We start from the raw sequence: 15,992 nt of genomic DNA on the forward strand, positions 1-15,992 counted from the left end.
ATTATTTCCTTTTATTATCAGTATCTTTATAAATCTGACCTTTATTTTTTGCAATCAGTTTTCTAGCAATGAATTCAGAGTCATAGCATCTGTGCAGTTCAATTGTCCTATGTCGTTAGAGTTGAGTGTTGCCAGCTTCCTATCCATTACGACACCCTACACTGACACCGACACAGACCTCATTGTACACCAGGCCATAGGCTACTATACAGCAGTGTCTTGATCAGTAAATCATAACATTGAACATCTGTGAATGAACATTCGAGAATAACATCAGCAAATTATTCATCACAACATTGTATGTAATACATATTACTAACAAAAACATGTACTAAAAAAAAAAAAACAGTCATAAGTGCGGTCTGTCTTAACTTGAATATGTCCTTAAGTTGGGAACTACCTGTAACAAGAAAAATAAATGAATTTCAATAATTGTGGAAGACTTTTACATACCTTTCATAGTCCTGAACAAAGTAGATAGACGAAAACTAAAGTAATGGCAAGGAGAAACAGGATAATATAGCTAATAATGTTGTTAGTTGCCAGCGAATCAATTCTGACTCTTCGCAAAGTCATATGTGCGGAGTAGAACTGTTCCCTAAGGTGTTCAAGGCTATGACCTTTCAGAAGCAGATCACCAGGCTTATCTCCTAAGGCACTGCTGGGTGGGTTCGAATCGCCAATCTTTCAGGTAGTCAAGCATTTAACCATTTGTTCCACCCAGGAACTCCTTAGTTAACAACAGTGTTCTAATAAAATGTATCTAATATGTACCCTGTAAACTAATATCTATGGAACATTTAAATAAAAAAGCTTACAGAACCCAAAAAGTAGAAATACAACAAATAAAATTCTCTCTTCATAAAAAAAAGAAAAAAACTTTTTTTTTTCAAATACATAATAGATGTGCAGAGAATGGATTTTAAAAAGAAACAAAATCATTTGGAAATTTTAAATATTCTACTAAAAATATCTGCATCAAAGAAGACCTCAAAACTGAAAATGAAAACTAAATATTAAAATAATGAAATACTACACATCAAAAATATATGATATGACCAAAACAGATCTGAACTTAACATGCATGGTCTTAAGTACTCATATTACTAAACAGAAAATTTAAAAAATAAATAATGAATAAATGATTTTAATTGGCAAGGTCAACAAAATTAATTTAAGAAAAACAGTATGGAAATGTTAAAAGTAAAAATTAATTAATTAAGAAACAGAATAACAGAATTGCCAATTGCCAAATAAACCATGTAGTGCAAGATCTGTGCGAGTGAGTGTGTGTGAGGTAATTTCATCTTTCTTTCTCTTCAGCACAGGGATATTCTTGGTTAAAGGTTTAGGGTTTAAAGATTATCTCAGGGCAACAGTTTCATGGGTTCATCTGCTTCCATGGCTCCTGAAGTTCTGAATTCCATGAGAATTTGAAATTCTGTTACACATGTCCACCTTTTAATCCAGATTCATCCACAGAATCGTTTTTTTTTTTTTAATTTTATTGTGGTTTGAGTGAAAGTTTACAGAGCAACTTAGTTTCCCATTCAACAATTCATACACATTTTGTTTTATGACACTAGTTGCAATTCCCTCAATGGACAGCACTCTACTCCTTCCTCCCTGGGTTCCCAGTTTTCATTCACCCATCTTTCCTGCCTTCTGAATTTTGTTTCCCTTTTGGTCTCATATGGTTGATTGTTCTGAGAAGCACATTCTTCATGGGTGTAATTGTTCACTTTACGGACCTGCCGATTGTTTGGCTGAAAGGTGATCTCTGGGAGCATGTTCTGTTTCAGGATGTCTAAAGGTCATAGTCTCAGGGCTTCCCCCAGTCTCTATCAGAACAGTAAGTCTGGTCTTTTTTATGAATTTGAATTTTGTTCTACATTTTTCTCCCACTCTGTCTGGGACCTTCTATTGTGATCCCAATCAAAGCAGTCAATAGTGGTAGCTGGGCACCATCTAGTTCTTCTGGTCTCAGGCTGGTGAAATCTATGGTTCATGTGGTCCATTCATCCTTGGGACTAATTGTTTCCTTGAGTCTTTGATTTTCTTCACTCTTTTTTGCTCTGGACAGGAAGAGACCACTAGTTGTATCTTAGATGCCCACTCACAAACTTTCAAGACCCCAGAAATTTATTCTTTCACAGTTTAGATGGCTAGAAGTCTAAATTCAGGGCACTAGCTCCAAGGGAAGGATTTCTCTCTCTGTTGACTCTGGAGGAAGGCCATTGTCATTAATCTTCCCCTGGTCTAAGAATTTCTCAGCACAGGGATCCCCAGTCCAAAAGGACACACTCTGATCCTGGCTCTTCTTGCTTGGTGGCAATGAAGTCCCTCTCCTTTCTGCTCACTTCTTTTATATCTCAAAAAAGATTGACTCAAGATACAACCTAATCCTGTAGATTGAATCCTCCTTCATTAACATAACTGCCACTAATCCTGCCTCATTAACGTCATAAAGGTTAGGATTTACAACACATAGGATAATCACATTAGATCACAAAATAGATGACAATCACACAACACTGGGAATCATGGCCCAGCCAAGTTGACACATATTTGAGGAGGCAGGATACAATTCAATCCTTGACAAGGTCCTAAATCCATTTTGAATTTCTTTTTGTGTATGGCGTCACGCGTGGATCCTGTTTTATTTTTCTGCCTGTAAAAGTCCAGTTCTCCCAACACAATTTATTGAAGAGACTCTTCTTTCCCCATTGAATGGACTAAGCACCCTTGTCAAAAATCAATTGGCCATAGATGTGAGGATTTATTTCTGGATTCTTAATTCTATTCCATTGGATTATTATACCAGTATAAGGTTGTATTGATTATTCTTGATCTAAAAGAAGAAAATAGAGGGTTGAGCTTAGGAGGCCAGCAAAGTGATGACATTCCTAGGATGACAACTGAGTAATTACCTCAATGACAAATCTGTCCAGGTTAGAACACGAAGACAGATGACTCAGAAAGGGAAGTGTCCAGGAAAAGAAGAGGAATTTACACACCAAGTGGCATTATTTAGAGCTGAAAAACTCCTGAGGATACAATCAAACCAATTGATACAGTGCAAAAAGGATAATTCATTTAAACTTGCTAGGAACATTCTCATTTAAATAGCTCTAAATATGTTATATGTAATATAACATATTAAAAAAAAGAAAACCATTGCCATCAAATCAATTCAACTCATAAAGACCCTACAGAACGGAGTAGAACTCCCCATAGGGTTTCCAAGGAGCGGCTGGTAGATTCAAACTGCAGATCTTTTGGTTAACACTCATAGCTTGCCATAGTTCTCCAGCATCACCAGGGCTCCTCTCTCTCTCTCTCTCTCTATATATATATGTACATGTGTATGTAAGTATAGATATGTGTATGTATGTATACAGGTAAATATGTGTGTATATGTGTGTGTATATATATGTAAGTATATGTGTATGTGTCTGTATATATATGTGTGTGTGTGTATACACGTATGGAGCCCTGGTGGTGCAGTGGTTAAGAGCTTGGCTGCTAACCAAAAGGTCAGCAGTTAGAATCCACCAGGCACTCCTTGGAAACCCTATGGGGCAGTTCTACTCTGTCCTATAGGGTCATTATGAGTTGGAATCAATTTAACAGCAATGGGTTTGTTGTTTTGTTTTTGTTTTTGTTAGGTTTTATATACACGTGTGTGTGTACGAATGTGCGTATTTGGTTTTATTTATGTATATATTATCCTACTTGGCTGTATAATTTAAAATTTTACAAAGTCATAATAATGTAAATGTTATTTTTTAACTTCAAGAATCAACCCAGAGTCAAATCACAACAGTTTCCTGTGGTTACAGAGCATGCTATAGATCTACAGGATCTGACTGTAGAGGACTGTAAGCATGGTGCAGAATTAGGCAATATTTCATTCTGTTATATGTCAGATCGCCATGAGTTGGAGACAACTCAACGGCAACTGACAACAACAACTGCAGAGGGAGTTGTGGGATAGAGTGGTAGTACTACTGTAGTATTAATATCTTCTTTAAAAATGGTTCAAAAATGGTTTAAATTATGAGAATTGGTGAATCTATGATTGCTAAGTCAAGAAATGGAGTTTTGAGTATGCTGCAGAACTCAGAGTGGTGACAAGTGGAGGGATGGAGACTACTGATATAATCATGTGGCGGTAAGAGGATGCAGATAAGTAATATACTGAATATCTTCTTCTATTAAAGCAGGGAGTATAAATTGACGTGATTATAGTTGAGAAATAGAGAAATAGGGGTATAAAGACATTTGTAGGTATGAAAGTAACAATCAGAAAAAGTTGAATTAGAAAGAATAAAAAATAACTGCACTGGGGAATGAGACAAGGAAACTGTTAATTTTCAATATAAGCTCGTTGTTGATGTTAGGTGCCATCGAGTCCGTTCCAACTCAGAGCGACCCTATGCACAACAGAACAAAACACTGCCCAGTCCCGCGCCATCCTTACAATCGTTGTTATGCTTGAGCTCATTGTTGCAGCCACTGTGTCAATCCACCTCATTGAGGGTCTTCCTCTTTTCCAGTGACCCTGTACTCTGCCAAGCATGATGCCTTTCTCCAGGGACTCAACCCTCCTGACAGCCTGCCCAAAGCATGTAAGATGCAGTCTGGCCATCCTTGCCTCTAAGGGGCATTCTGGCCACACTTCTTCCAAGACAGATTTGTTCATTCTTTTGGCAGCCCATGGTATATTCAATATTCTTCACCAACACCACAATTCAAAGGCGTCAACTCTTCTTCAGTCTCCCTTATTCATTGTCCAGCTTTCACACGCATATGATGCGACTGAAAATACCATGACTTGGGTCAGGCGTACGTTAGTCTTTAGGGTGACATCTTTGCTCTTCAACACTTTGAAGAGGTCCTTTGCAGCAGGTTTGCCCAATGCAATGAGTCTTTTGATTTCTTGACTGCTGCTTCCATGGCTGTTGATTGTGGATCCAAGTAAAATGAAATCCTTGACAACTTCAATCTTTTCTCCGTTTATCATGATATTGCTCATTGGTCCAGTTGTGAGGATTTTTGTTTTCTTTATGTTGAGGTGTAATCCATACTGAAGGCTGTGTCTTTGATCTTCATTAGTAAGTGCTTCAAGTCCTCTTCACTTTCAGCAAGCAAGGTTGTGTCATCTGCATAACACAGGTTGTTATGAGTCTTCCTCCAATCCTAATGCCCCGTTCTTCTTCATATACTCCAGCTTCTCGTATTATTTGTCGGCATACAGATTAAATAGGTATGGGGAAAGAATACAACCCTGACGCACACCTTTCCTGACTTTAAACCAATCAGTATCCCCTTGTTCTGTCCGAACAACTGCCTCTTGATCCATGTAAAGTTTCCTCATGAGCACAATTAAGTGTTCTGGAATTCCCATTCTTCACAGTGTTATCCATAGTTGGTTATGATCCATACAGTCAAGTGCCTTAGCATAGTCAATAAAATACAGGTAAACATCCTTCTGGTATTCTCTGCTTTCAGCCAGGATCCATCTGACATCAGCAATGATATCCCTGGTTCCACATCCTCTTCTGAAACTGGTCTGAATTTCTGGCAGTTCCCTGTCGATATACTGCTGCAGCCGTTTTTGAATGATCTTCAGGAAAATTTTGCTTGTGTGTCATATTAATGATATTGTTCTATAATTTCCACATTCGGTTGGATCACCTTTCTTGGGAATAGGCATAAATACGGCTCTCTTCCAGTCAATTGGCCAGGAAGCTGTCTTCCATATTTCTTGGCATAGACAAGTGAGCACCTCCAGCGCTGCATCTCTTTGTTGAATTGATATTGATCAATTGCTATGCATCTCAATTGATAGTCCATCAATTCCTGGAGCCCTGTTTTCCACCAATGCCTTCAGAGCAGTTTGGACTTCTTCCTTCAGTACCATTGGTTCCTGATCATATGCCACCTCTTGAAATGGTTGAATATCGACTAATTCTTTTTGGTATAACGACTCTGTGTATTCCTTCCATCTTCTTTTGATGCTTCCTGAGTCATTTAATATTTTCCCATGGAATCCTTCACTATTGCAACCCGAGGCTTGAATTTTTTCTTCAGTTCTTTCAACTTGAGAAATGCCGAGCGTGTTCTTCCCTTTTGGTTTTCCATCTCCAGCTCTTTGCACATGTCATTATAATACTTTACTTTGTCTTCTTGAGAGGCCCTTTGAAATCTTCTGTTCAGTTCTTTTACTTCATCAGTTCTTCCTTTTGCTTTAGCTGTTTGATGCTCAAGAGCAAGTTTCAGAGTTTCGTCTGACATACATCTTGGTCTTTTCTTTCTTTCCTGACTTTTCAGTGACCTCTTGCTTTCTTCATGGATGATGTCCTTGATGTCATTCCACAACTCATCTGGTCTGCGGTCACTAGTGTTCAATGTGTCAAATCTTTTCTTCAGATAGCCACTAAATTCAGGTAGGATACACTCAAGGTCATATTTTGGCTCTCGTGGACTTGCTCTGATTTTCTTCAGTTTCAGCTTGAACTTGCATATGAGCAATTGATGGTCTGTTCCACAGTCAGCCCCTGGCCTTGTTCTGACTGATGACATTGAGCTTTTCCATCGTCTCTTTCCACAGATGTAGTCAGTTTCGTTTCTGTGTGTTCCCTCTGGCAAGGTCCATGTGTGTAGTTGCCATTTATGTTGGTGAAAGAAGGTATTTGCAATGAAGAAGTTGGTCTTGCAAAATTCTATCATTCAATCTCTGGCATTGTTTCTATCACCAAGGCCATATTTTCCAACTACTGATCCTTCTTCTTTGTTTCCAACTTTTGCCTTCCAATCGCCAGTAATTATCAATGCATCTTGATTGCATGTTGGATCAATTTCAGACTGCAGCAGCTGATAAAAATCTTCTATTTCTTCATCTTTGGCCCTAGTGGTGGGTGCATCAGTTTGAATAATAGTCCTATTAACTGGTCTTCCTTGTAGGCATATGGATATTATCCTATCACTGACAGCACTGTACTTCAGAATATATCTTGAAACGTTCTTTTTGACGATGAATGCAACCTCATTCCTCTTCGAGTTGTCATTCCCAGCATAGTAGACTATATGATTGTCCAATTCAAAATGGCCAATACCAGTCCATTTCAGCTCACTAATGCCTAGGATATCGATGTTTATGCATTCCATTTCATTTCTGACGATTTCCAATTTTCCTAGATTCATACTTTGTACATTCCAGGTTCCGATTATTAATGGATGTTTGCAGCTGTTTCTTCTCATTTTGAGTCCTGCCACATCAGCAAATGAAGGTCCCGAAAGCTTTACCCCATCCATGCCATTAAGGTCGACTCTACTTTGAGGAGGCAGCTCTTCCCCTGTCATCTTTTGAGTGCCTTCCAACCTAGGGGGCTCATCTTCTAGCACTATATCAGACAATGTTTTGCTGCTATACTTAAGGTTTTCACTGGCTAATGCTTTTCAGAAGTAGACTGCTGGGTCCTTCTTCCTAGTCTGTCTTAGTCTGGAAGCTCAGCTGAAACCTGTCCTCCATGGGTGACCCTGCTGGTATCTGAATACTGGTGGCATAGCTTCCAGCATCACAGCAACACACAAGCCCCCACAGTATGACAAAATGACAGACACGTGGGGGATAAGCTCATTATAAGCTATTTATTCCATAGTCTGTGTTTTTGCCAGATGCATGTATTACCCTGAGGAAACTTGTAATTATAAATATATTTAAAAAAACAAATTACAAACAACTTGACAGAAGCAAAAACAGTTGTGAAATACTTTAACCCTACAGCACATCAAGTAGGCAAAAAAAAAAACTCCATCACGTAGAGAATGGATAAATAAATTGTGGTATACAATGGAATATTTACACATAATAGAAAAAGAACTATTGATAAAACAACACAGATGAGTCTCATTGACATTACGTTGTATAAGAAAAAGCCAGATACAAAGAATACATAATTCACATTATTTAATGTAATTTATATTAAGTTCAAGAACAAGAAAGAAATAATTATTGATGAGTGAGGTCAGGATGTGGTTACCTATGGGGATGGAATGAATAGGAAACAGCATGAGAAAATTTTCTAAGTTGATGAAATATTCTGTATCCTGACCTGAGTGGTGGTAACACAGGTGTACACATATATCAAAATTCATCAAGCCATACATTAGATGAATGCACTATACTCATTTTGTTGTTGTTGTTTGTTGTTATTAGCTGCCATCCAGTCACCCCCAACTCATGGTGACCACATGCACAAGAGAACAAGACATTGCCTGGTCCTTTGCCATCCCCATGATCAGTTGCAGATAAGATCAGTATAATCCATAGGGTTTTCATTGGCTGGTTTTCAGAAGTAGATCACCAGGCCTTTCTTCCTAGTTCATCTTAGTCAGGAACCTCTGCTGAAACCTGTTCAGCATCATAGCAACACATAAGCTTCCACTGATAGATGGATGGTGACTGTGCATGAGGTGCATTGCCCAGGACTCAAACTCAGGTCTCCCACATGGAAGGCAAGAACTCTACCACTGAACCACCAATGCCACACTTATTCACTTTACTTTTGTATTTTATACCTCAATAAATAATAAAATTAAACTAAAACAATTCGTTCCTAGGCATATTCTGCAGTTTCTGATGATACATATTAGCCATGCCCTGCAGCTGCTTTGGTACATAATCCTCTTCCTTTCATGGCAAGGCAGTAATTCCCAAGTCTAGTCATGCTGGGACTTGACCCCAACTATTGGTCCAGAAGCTGTGGGGAGAGGTGGGAGAAGGCAAGTAACTTCTTACAAGGCATTGCCTCGAGTGAAGTTTCTGCAGAGTCTCCAAGCAAAGAAAGACTACTATTACCTAGCAATGTTTAATGGACCACTTCTACAGGCCCTGATGGTTCAAAGTGTTCAGGGTTCTCAAGCACATCCATCCAGATGTCCCCATCTCAAGTTTCACAGTACTGCTCTTTCCAGTTAGAATCCTGAATTTAGCACAGGAAATTTTCAAAGTGTGAAGTCAGTCTTCTTTGTAATTCACCTACTCTCACAATCAGATCTTGGGCCAAATTTTCATCACAGAACACCCTTTCTCTGCAGAAGATAAAGGTTCCTTCAAACACTGTCATAATGACCTTCTGGCTTTCACATCATCCCATAGTTTGATTAAATCAGCTATCCCAGTTGGGATGACTAACCCAACCCCATCGTTTTATTTCTTTAGCACACCAATTGCGTTACACAACAACAAACTAACTGCACACATCTTATAATTATCATTGTCTCCATATCTTCCAATTGCTATAGATACTGCATATGTCAGTACGTCTCTTTCTACCTGTATGCCTTTCTAATTTACCAGGTAGGAGTCATGTGGTTGTGACACAGGTTACCAAGCCTGGGGTTATCACTTACTAGCAGCAATTGGGTTCTTTCTGCCATTTGCTCATAATTAAGTGCCTGTATTAAATTTTTGCTTCACACGCAAATGGAAACTTGAAAGAAAAATCAATATCAGCTGTAATAAATGTATATTCTTTCTTACTTGAGTCTGTAGCTTAAAAAAATTGAAAACACAGCACTTATCAAGGAAATGCAAAACGGTATTGCCATTACATTAACTCCCTGGGCCATCTGCGTCTAGGGACAACAGAAAAAAATGATGAACTTTCTAGCATCCCTATAGATTTTCAGTTGAGAGGTATTTTTGTTGTTGTGTTTGATCTCCAAAATTATCAAGCTATAGATTATGAAATTCAAAAAAAGTGTTATGATGCAGTACAGCAAAGGTATGGCCTGGCCTCACACAGAAACTGTAGAGAGGCTGAGATAGCAGACTAAACCTGTCTTGTATAACAGAATTTACCACTATCATTGAGAGGAACAGGTAGAGAAGGCCTCACTCCTACCCTCAGTTAATCTAATCTTCAAGATAGCAATGATAATATAAGAGCAGGTGTAAGAGAAAAGGCTGGGAGGAAGCAGTCAAATACAGTCATGACCACTGCAGTAAGAAGAATAACTCTATCAGGGAAAAAGTTGGTGCAGGAGAGAAGGGAGAGGTCATGGCAGAGAGAACAAATACTATGTTACATGATCATATGATTTATATGATGATTATGAGCACATATTTCTGACCTTCTGGCCTGTGGTGCCTGAATGATTGAGACCATCAACTCACCCGCAGCACCTCACTGCTGCTATGTGTCCATGGCTCTGGCCTCATTCAGCATTACAGCTCTGTGATACCTGCTCTTATCACCTTGGCTGGGAAGCTGCAGATAATGCTTGTCACCAAAAAGGATTCTCAATTTCCCACACCTACGTACTGTTTCCTAGTGAATTTATCCTTTTTGACATGTTTTATTTGTGAGTCATAGCTCTGAAGTAGATCAAAACCCTCTTAGATCAGAAGAAAATCATGTCTATCACCATATCCATTATGCAAAGCAGCCCAGTGTTTTTCAGTGGCACATCTGAGTTCTTGCATAATACACCAGTGATTGATATATGTAAGATCATTTTTCAAGTATATCAATGCTGTTGTGATAAGTGAAAAACAAATTCATTTCTCACTTGATAATAAGTTTTTGTCACCTTGCCAAAACCCATTGCCATCGAGTCGATTCTGACTCATGGCAACCCTGTAGGACAGAGTAGAACTGCTCCCACAGGGTTTTCCAAGGAGCAGTTGGTAGATTCGAACTGCTGACCTTTTGGTTAGCAGCCGAATTCTTAACCACTGCACCACCAGGGCTCCTTTGTCACCATAGATATTCTAAATCAATGAACAATGTACAATAACTGTGATGGATGTATTTGAGTATTTTTTATGTTAAACATATGTTCCATCACTGTAAGGGATTGGTAACCACTGCACTATCTCATGGAATCCAGTCCTATATTAGATACTCACGATATGTGCATGAGATAGAAGCCCTGCTGTATGTACCTGGGTTTACGTCATGCTCACATATGTTCTTCCTTATTTATATTTCATCTGAAGTTCCAGAGGTCATTTGCTTTTTTCACAAGGATAACAATGAGGAAGAGAACAAAAGACAAATGCGCAAGCTTTATTTCTGCTAAAGCAGGGTTTCTCCATCTCAAATTGATGTTTTGGGCCAGATAGTTCTTTGTTGTTGAAAGCTGTCCCAGGTACTGTAGGATGCTTAGCAGCATTTCTAACCTTTACCCACTAGAAGCCAGTAGTTACACATCCAGCCCCTCACAGCAAAAAAAATATTTCCTGACATTGCTAAATGTCCCCTAAGAAACAAAAGCACTGCTGGTTCTGAAACACTGTGCTAGAGCATCTAACCCAAATTTGAATCTACTTTCCTACCCTTCTGTGATGATCCAGGCCATGAGGAAACTTCAGAAACATTTTTCTCTTTTCTTTTGGAATCCAGAACTGAGTCTTCTCCATTCTTCGTTTCCTTTAGACCCAACCCTTGGTGAACCTTCTTGGTTCCTGCAACTAAGGACTTCCTAAGACAGCCACACGCTGCTAACTACCTCAGCTGCATGAAAATGATTAGCAGTGAACCTCTCCCTTGAGTTCTACAGTAAATCAAAGTCCAAAGTTCCTGGCTTTGCTTGGACCTCCTGATACGGGCACTCAAGCTACACGGGAGAAGGAAGAGAACTTTGGTATTCTTTGCTCACCCACTGAAGGTCCACATCTACTGCTGTGGCCCTATTGTGTCTCGCATGGCTCCTTGTCTCATCTCAGAACTGTTAGAGATGGTGTGAAAAGAAGGAAGGCCTTGACCACCCTCTTGTGGTTGGACTGTGTGCCTATGCTGTCTTATGAGCTACCTTGAAAGACTGTGGTAGTGATGAGAACGAACAAAAATTTGATCTCAGATTCTCTTCAAATCCTTTCTCAGGCATGTAACATTTGTGTGACCTTAAATAAGTTAACTTCTGTGAGTTTCTTTTATCTCTAAAATGACTGCAACAACATATATTTCCTATGGATTGTATTAGGACTCTGTGATATTATGTACAGATGAAGGGGAAAACAGGCTTTGCAAGGCTGAATATAGCTGCTCTCACACTTTCTGTTAGTTCACTGCTGTTTCTGTTAGCTCACGGCTGTTTTCCAAGCCCTGTTATGTGACCTTGCTGAGGCCATCTTATGTAACTGTCTGGCTGGGAGCCACCTTTGTCCTTGACCACTATAAAACCTCCACCCCGCTGCTTCTGGGTGCTGAGGTCTGCCATGGTCCTCCTGCTGCCAGAGACTACTTCCTCAGTATGCAGACCTCACAAATAGAAGCTTCTTCACCACCACACTAGAGTTGCCCACTCTTTAGTCTCTCGGCACCCTCCAATTTTAGAGACAAACTTCAAGTTACTAGTCCATGTCTAGACAAGAGACGTTAGCAAATATCTGTTATTTCTAGAATTATATATAATGCAAGCATTAACTAACTTTTAGTAAGTTGTCTTAGGCTGAGTTCTCCCATGGAGCACCTGGTGGATTTGAACTGCCAATCTTTCGGTTAGCATCTGAGTGCTTCACCACTGTACCACCAGGGCTCCTGCACTCACTCCACCTTAGAGTATTCCTGAGCTTGAGAAAAGAATCTAACTGTATTACAAATGAATGACATAACCTCATTGAAGGGGTGGAGAAAAAATTAGCTGACTTACGTAATTTTAAAAGAATATTTTTGGGTTTGGGGGTTTGTTGTTTCAAGTGTACAATTCAATAGCATTAATTACATTCACGACGTGTGTAACCTTCACCACCATCTATTTCCAAAATATTTTCATCACCCCAAACAGAAACTCAGTACCCATTAAGCAGTAACTAACCCTTCTCCCCTTTCCCCAGCCCCTAGTACTACTAATCTACTTTGGTCTCTATGCATTTGCCTAATCTAGATATTTCACATAAATGAAATCATACAATGTTTTTTCTTTTGTGTCTGGCTTATTTCACTTAGCATAATGTTTTCAAAGTTCATCCATACTGTAGCATGAATTAGAATTTCATTCCCTTTTATGGCTGAATAATATTCCATTGTAGGTATACACCATATTTTGTTTGTTCATCATCTGTTGTAGATGCAGGTTGTTTTCACCAGCTGTTGTTAATCATGCTTCAATGAACATTGTTGTGCAAGCATCTGTTTGAGTGGCTGCTTTCAAATTTTTCGGTATATAGCTAGAAGTGGAATTTTCGAGTCATAGGGAAATTTTATGTTTAACTTTTTGAGGAACTCCCAAAAATGTTTTCTACAGTGGCTGCACCATTTTACATTCCCACCAGAAATGCACAAGGGTTCCAAATTTCTTCACATCTTAGCCAACACTTGTTATTTTCCTTTTTTTTTTTTTAAATAACCATTCTGATTAGTATGAAGTGATATCTCATTGTGGTTTTGATTTGCATGTTCGTAATAACTACTTGGGAAACGCTGGTGGTGTAATGGTTAAGCACTATGGCTACTAACCAAAATGTTGGCAGTTCAAATCCACCAGGCACTCCTTGGAAACTCTATGGGACAGTTCTATTTTGTCCTATAGGGTCCCTATGAGTCAGAATTGACTGTACAGCAAAGGTTTTTTTTTTTAAAAAAAAAAAAAAAACTACTTATGTAGGATCCAAAAATCCTCAATAAAATTCTAGCCAATAGAATTCAACAACATATCAAAAACATAATCCACCATGACCAAGTGGGAGTTATACCAGGTGTGCAAGGCTGGTTTAATATTAGAAAAACCATTAATGTAATCCACCACATAAATAAAACAAAAGACAAAAACCACATGATCTTATCAATTGATGCAGAAAAGGCATTTGACAAAGTCCAACACGCATTTATGATAAAAACTCTCACCAAAATAGGAATTGAAGGAAAATTCCTCAACATAATAAAGGGCATCTATACAAAGCCAACAGCCAACATCACTCTAAATGGAGAGAGCCTGCAAGCATTTCCCTTGAGAACGGGAACTAGACAAGGATGCCCTTTATCACCGCTTTTATTCAACATTGTGCTAGAGGTCCTAGCCAGAGCAATTAGGCTAGATAAAGAAATAAAGGGCATCTGGATTGGCAAGGAGGAAGTAAAATTATCTCTATTTGCAGATGACATGATCTTATACACAGAAAACCCTAAGGAATCCTCCAGAAAACTACTGAAACTAATAGAAGAGTTTGGCAGAGTCTCAGGTTATAAGATAAACATCCAAAAATCACTTGGATTCCTCTACATCAAAAAAAAGAACATCGAAGAGGAAATCACCAAATCCATACCATTCACAGTAGCCCCCAAGAAGATAAAATACTTAGGAATAAATCTTACCAAAGATGTAAAAGACCTATACAAAGAAAACTACAAAGTACTAGTGCAAGAAACTAAAAAGGACCTATATAAGTGGAAAAACATACCTTGCTCATGGATAGGAAGACTTAACATAGTAAAAATGTCTATTCTACCAAAAGCCATCTATACATACAATGCACTTCCGATCCAAATTCCAATGACATTTTTTAATGTGATGGAGAAACAAATCACCAACTTCATATGGAAGGGAAAGAAGCCCCAGATAAGTAAAGCATTACTGAAAAAAGAAGAAGAAAGTGGGAGGCCTCACTCTACCTGATTTTAGAACATACTATATAGCCACAGTAGTCAAAACAGCCTGGTACTGGTACAACAATGGGCACATAGACCAATGGAACAGAATTGAGAACCCAGATATAAATCCATCCACATATGAGCAGCTGATATTTGACAAAGGCCCAGTGTCAGTTAATTGGGGAAAAGATAATCTTTTTAACAAATGGTGCTGGCATAACTGGATATCCATCTGCAAAAAAATGAAACAGGATCCATACCTCACACCATGCACAAAAACTAACTCCAAGTGGATCAAAGACCTAAACATAAAGACTAAAATGATAAAGATCATGGAAGAAAAAATAAGGACAGTGTTAGGAGCCCTTATACAAGGCATAAACAGAATATAAAACATTACTAAAAATGATGAAGAGAAACCAGATAACTGGGAGCTCCTAAAAATCAAACACCTATGCTCATCTAAAGACTTCACCAAAAGAGTAAAAAGACCACCTACAGATTGGGAAAGAATTTTCAGCTGTGACATCTCGGACCAGTGCCTGATCTCTAAAATCTATATGACTCTGTTAAAACTCAACCACAAAAAGACAAACAACCCAATCAAAATGTGTGCAAAGGATATGAACACGCACTTCACTAAAGAAGATATTCAGGCGGCTAACAGATACATGAGAAAATGCTCTCGATCATTAGCCATTAGAGAAATGCAAATTAAAACTACGAAGAGATTCCATCTCACTCCAGCAAGGCTGGCATTAATCCAAAAAACACAGAATAATAAATGTTGGGGAGATTGGAACTCTTATACACTGCTGGTGGAAACGTAAAATGGTACAACCACTTTGGAAATCTATCTGGCGTTTTCTTAAAAAGTTAGAAATAGAACTACCATACAACCCAGAAATCCCACTCCTCGGAATATACCCTAGAGAAATAAGAGCCTTTACACGAACAGATATACGCACACCCATGTTTATTGCAGCTCTGTTTACAATAGCAAAAAGCTGGAAGCAACCAAGGTGTCCATCAATGGATGAATGGTTAAATAAATTATGGTATATTCACACAATGGAATACTACGCATCAATAAAGAACAGTGACGAATCTGTGAAACATTTCATAACATGGAGGAACCTGGAAGGCATTATGCTGAGTGAAATGAGTCAGAGGCCAAAGGACAAATATTGTATAAGACCACTGTTATAAGATCTTGAGAAATAGTATAAACTGAGAAGAACACATACTTTTGTGGTTACGAGGAGGGGAGGGAGGGAGGTTGGGAGAGGGTTATTTACTGATTAGTTAGTAGATAAGAACTACTAAGGGAAGGACAATACTCAATACAGGGAAGGTCAGCTCAAATGGACTGGACCAAAAGCAAAGAAG

This window comes from Elephas maximus, chromosome 4 (assembly GCF_024166365.1).
Source record: "Elephas maximus indicus isolate mEleMax1 chromosome 4, mEleMax1 primary haplotype, whole genome shotgun sequence".
In the NCBI taxonomy this organism is placed as follows: Eukaryota; Metazoa; Chordata; class Mammalia; order Proboscidea; family Elephantidae; genus Elephas; species Elephas maximus.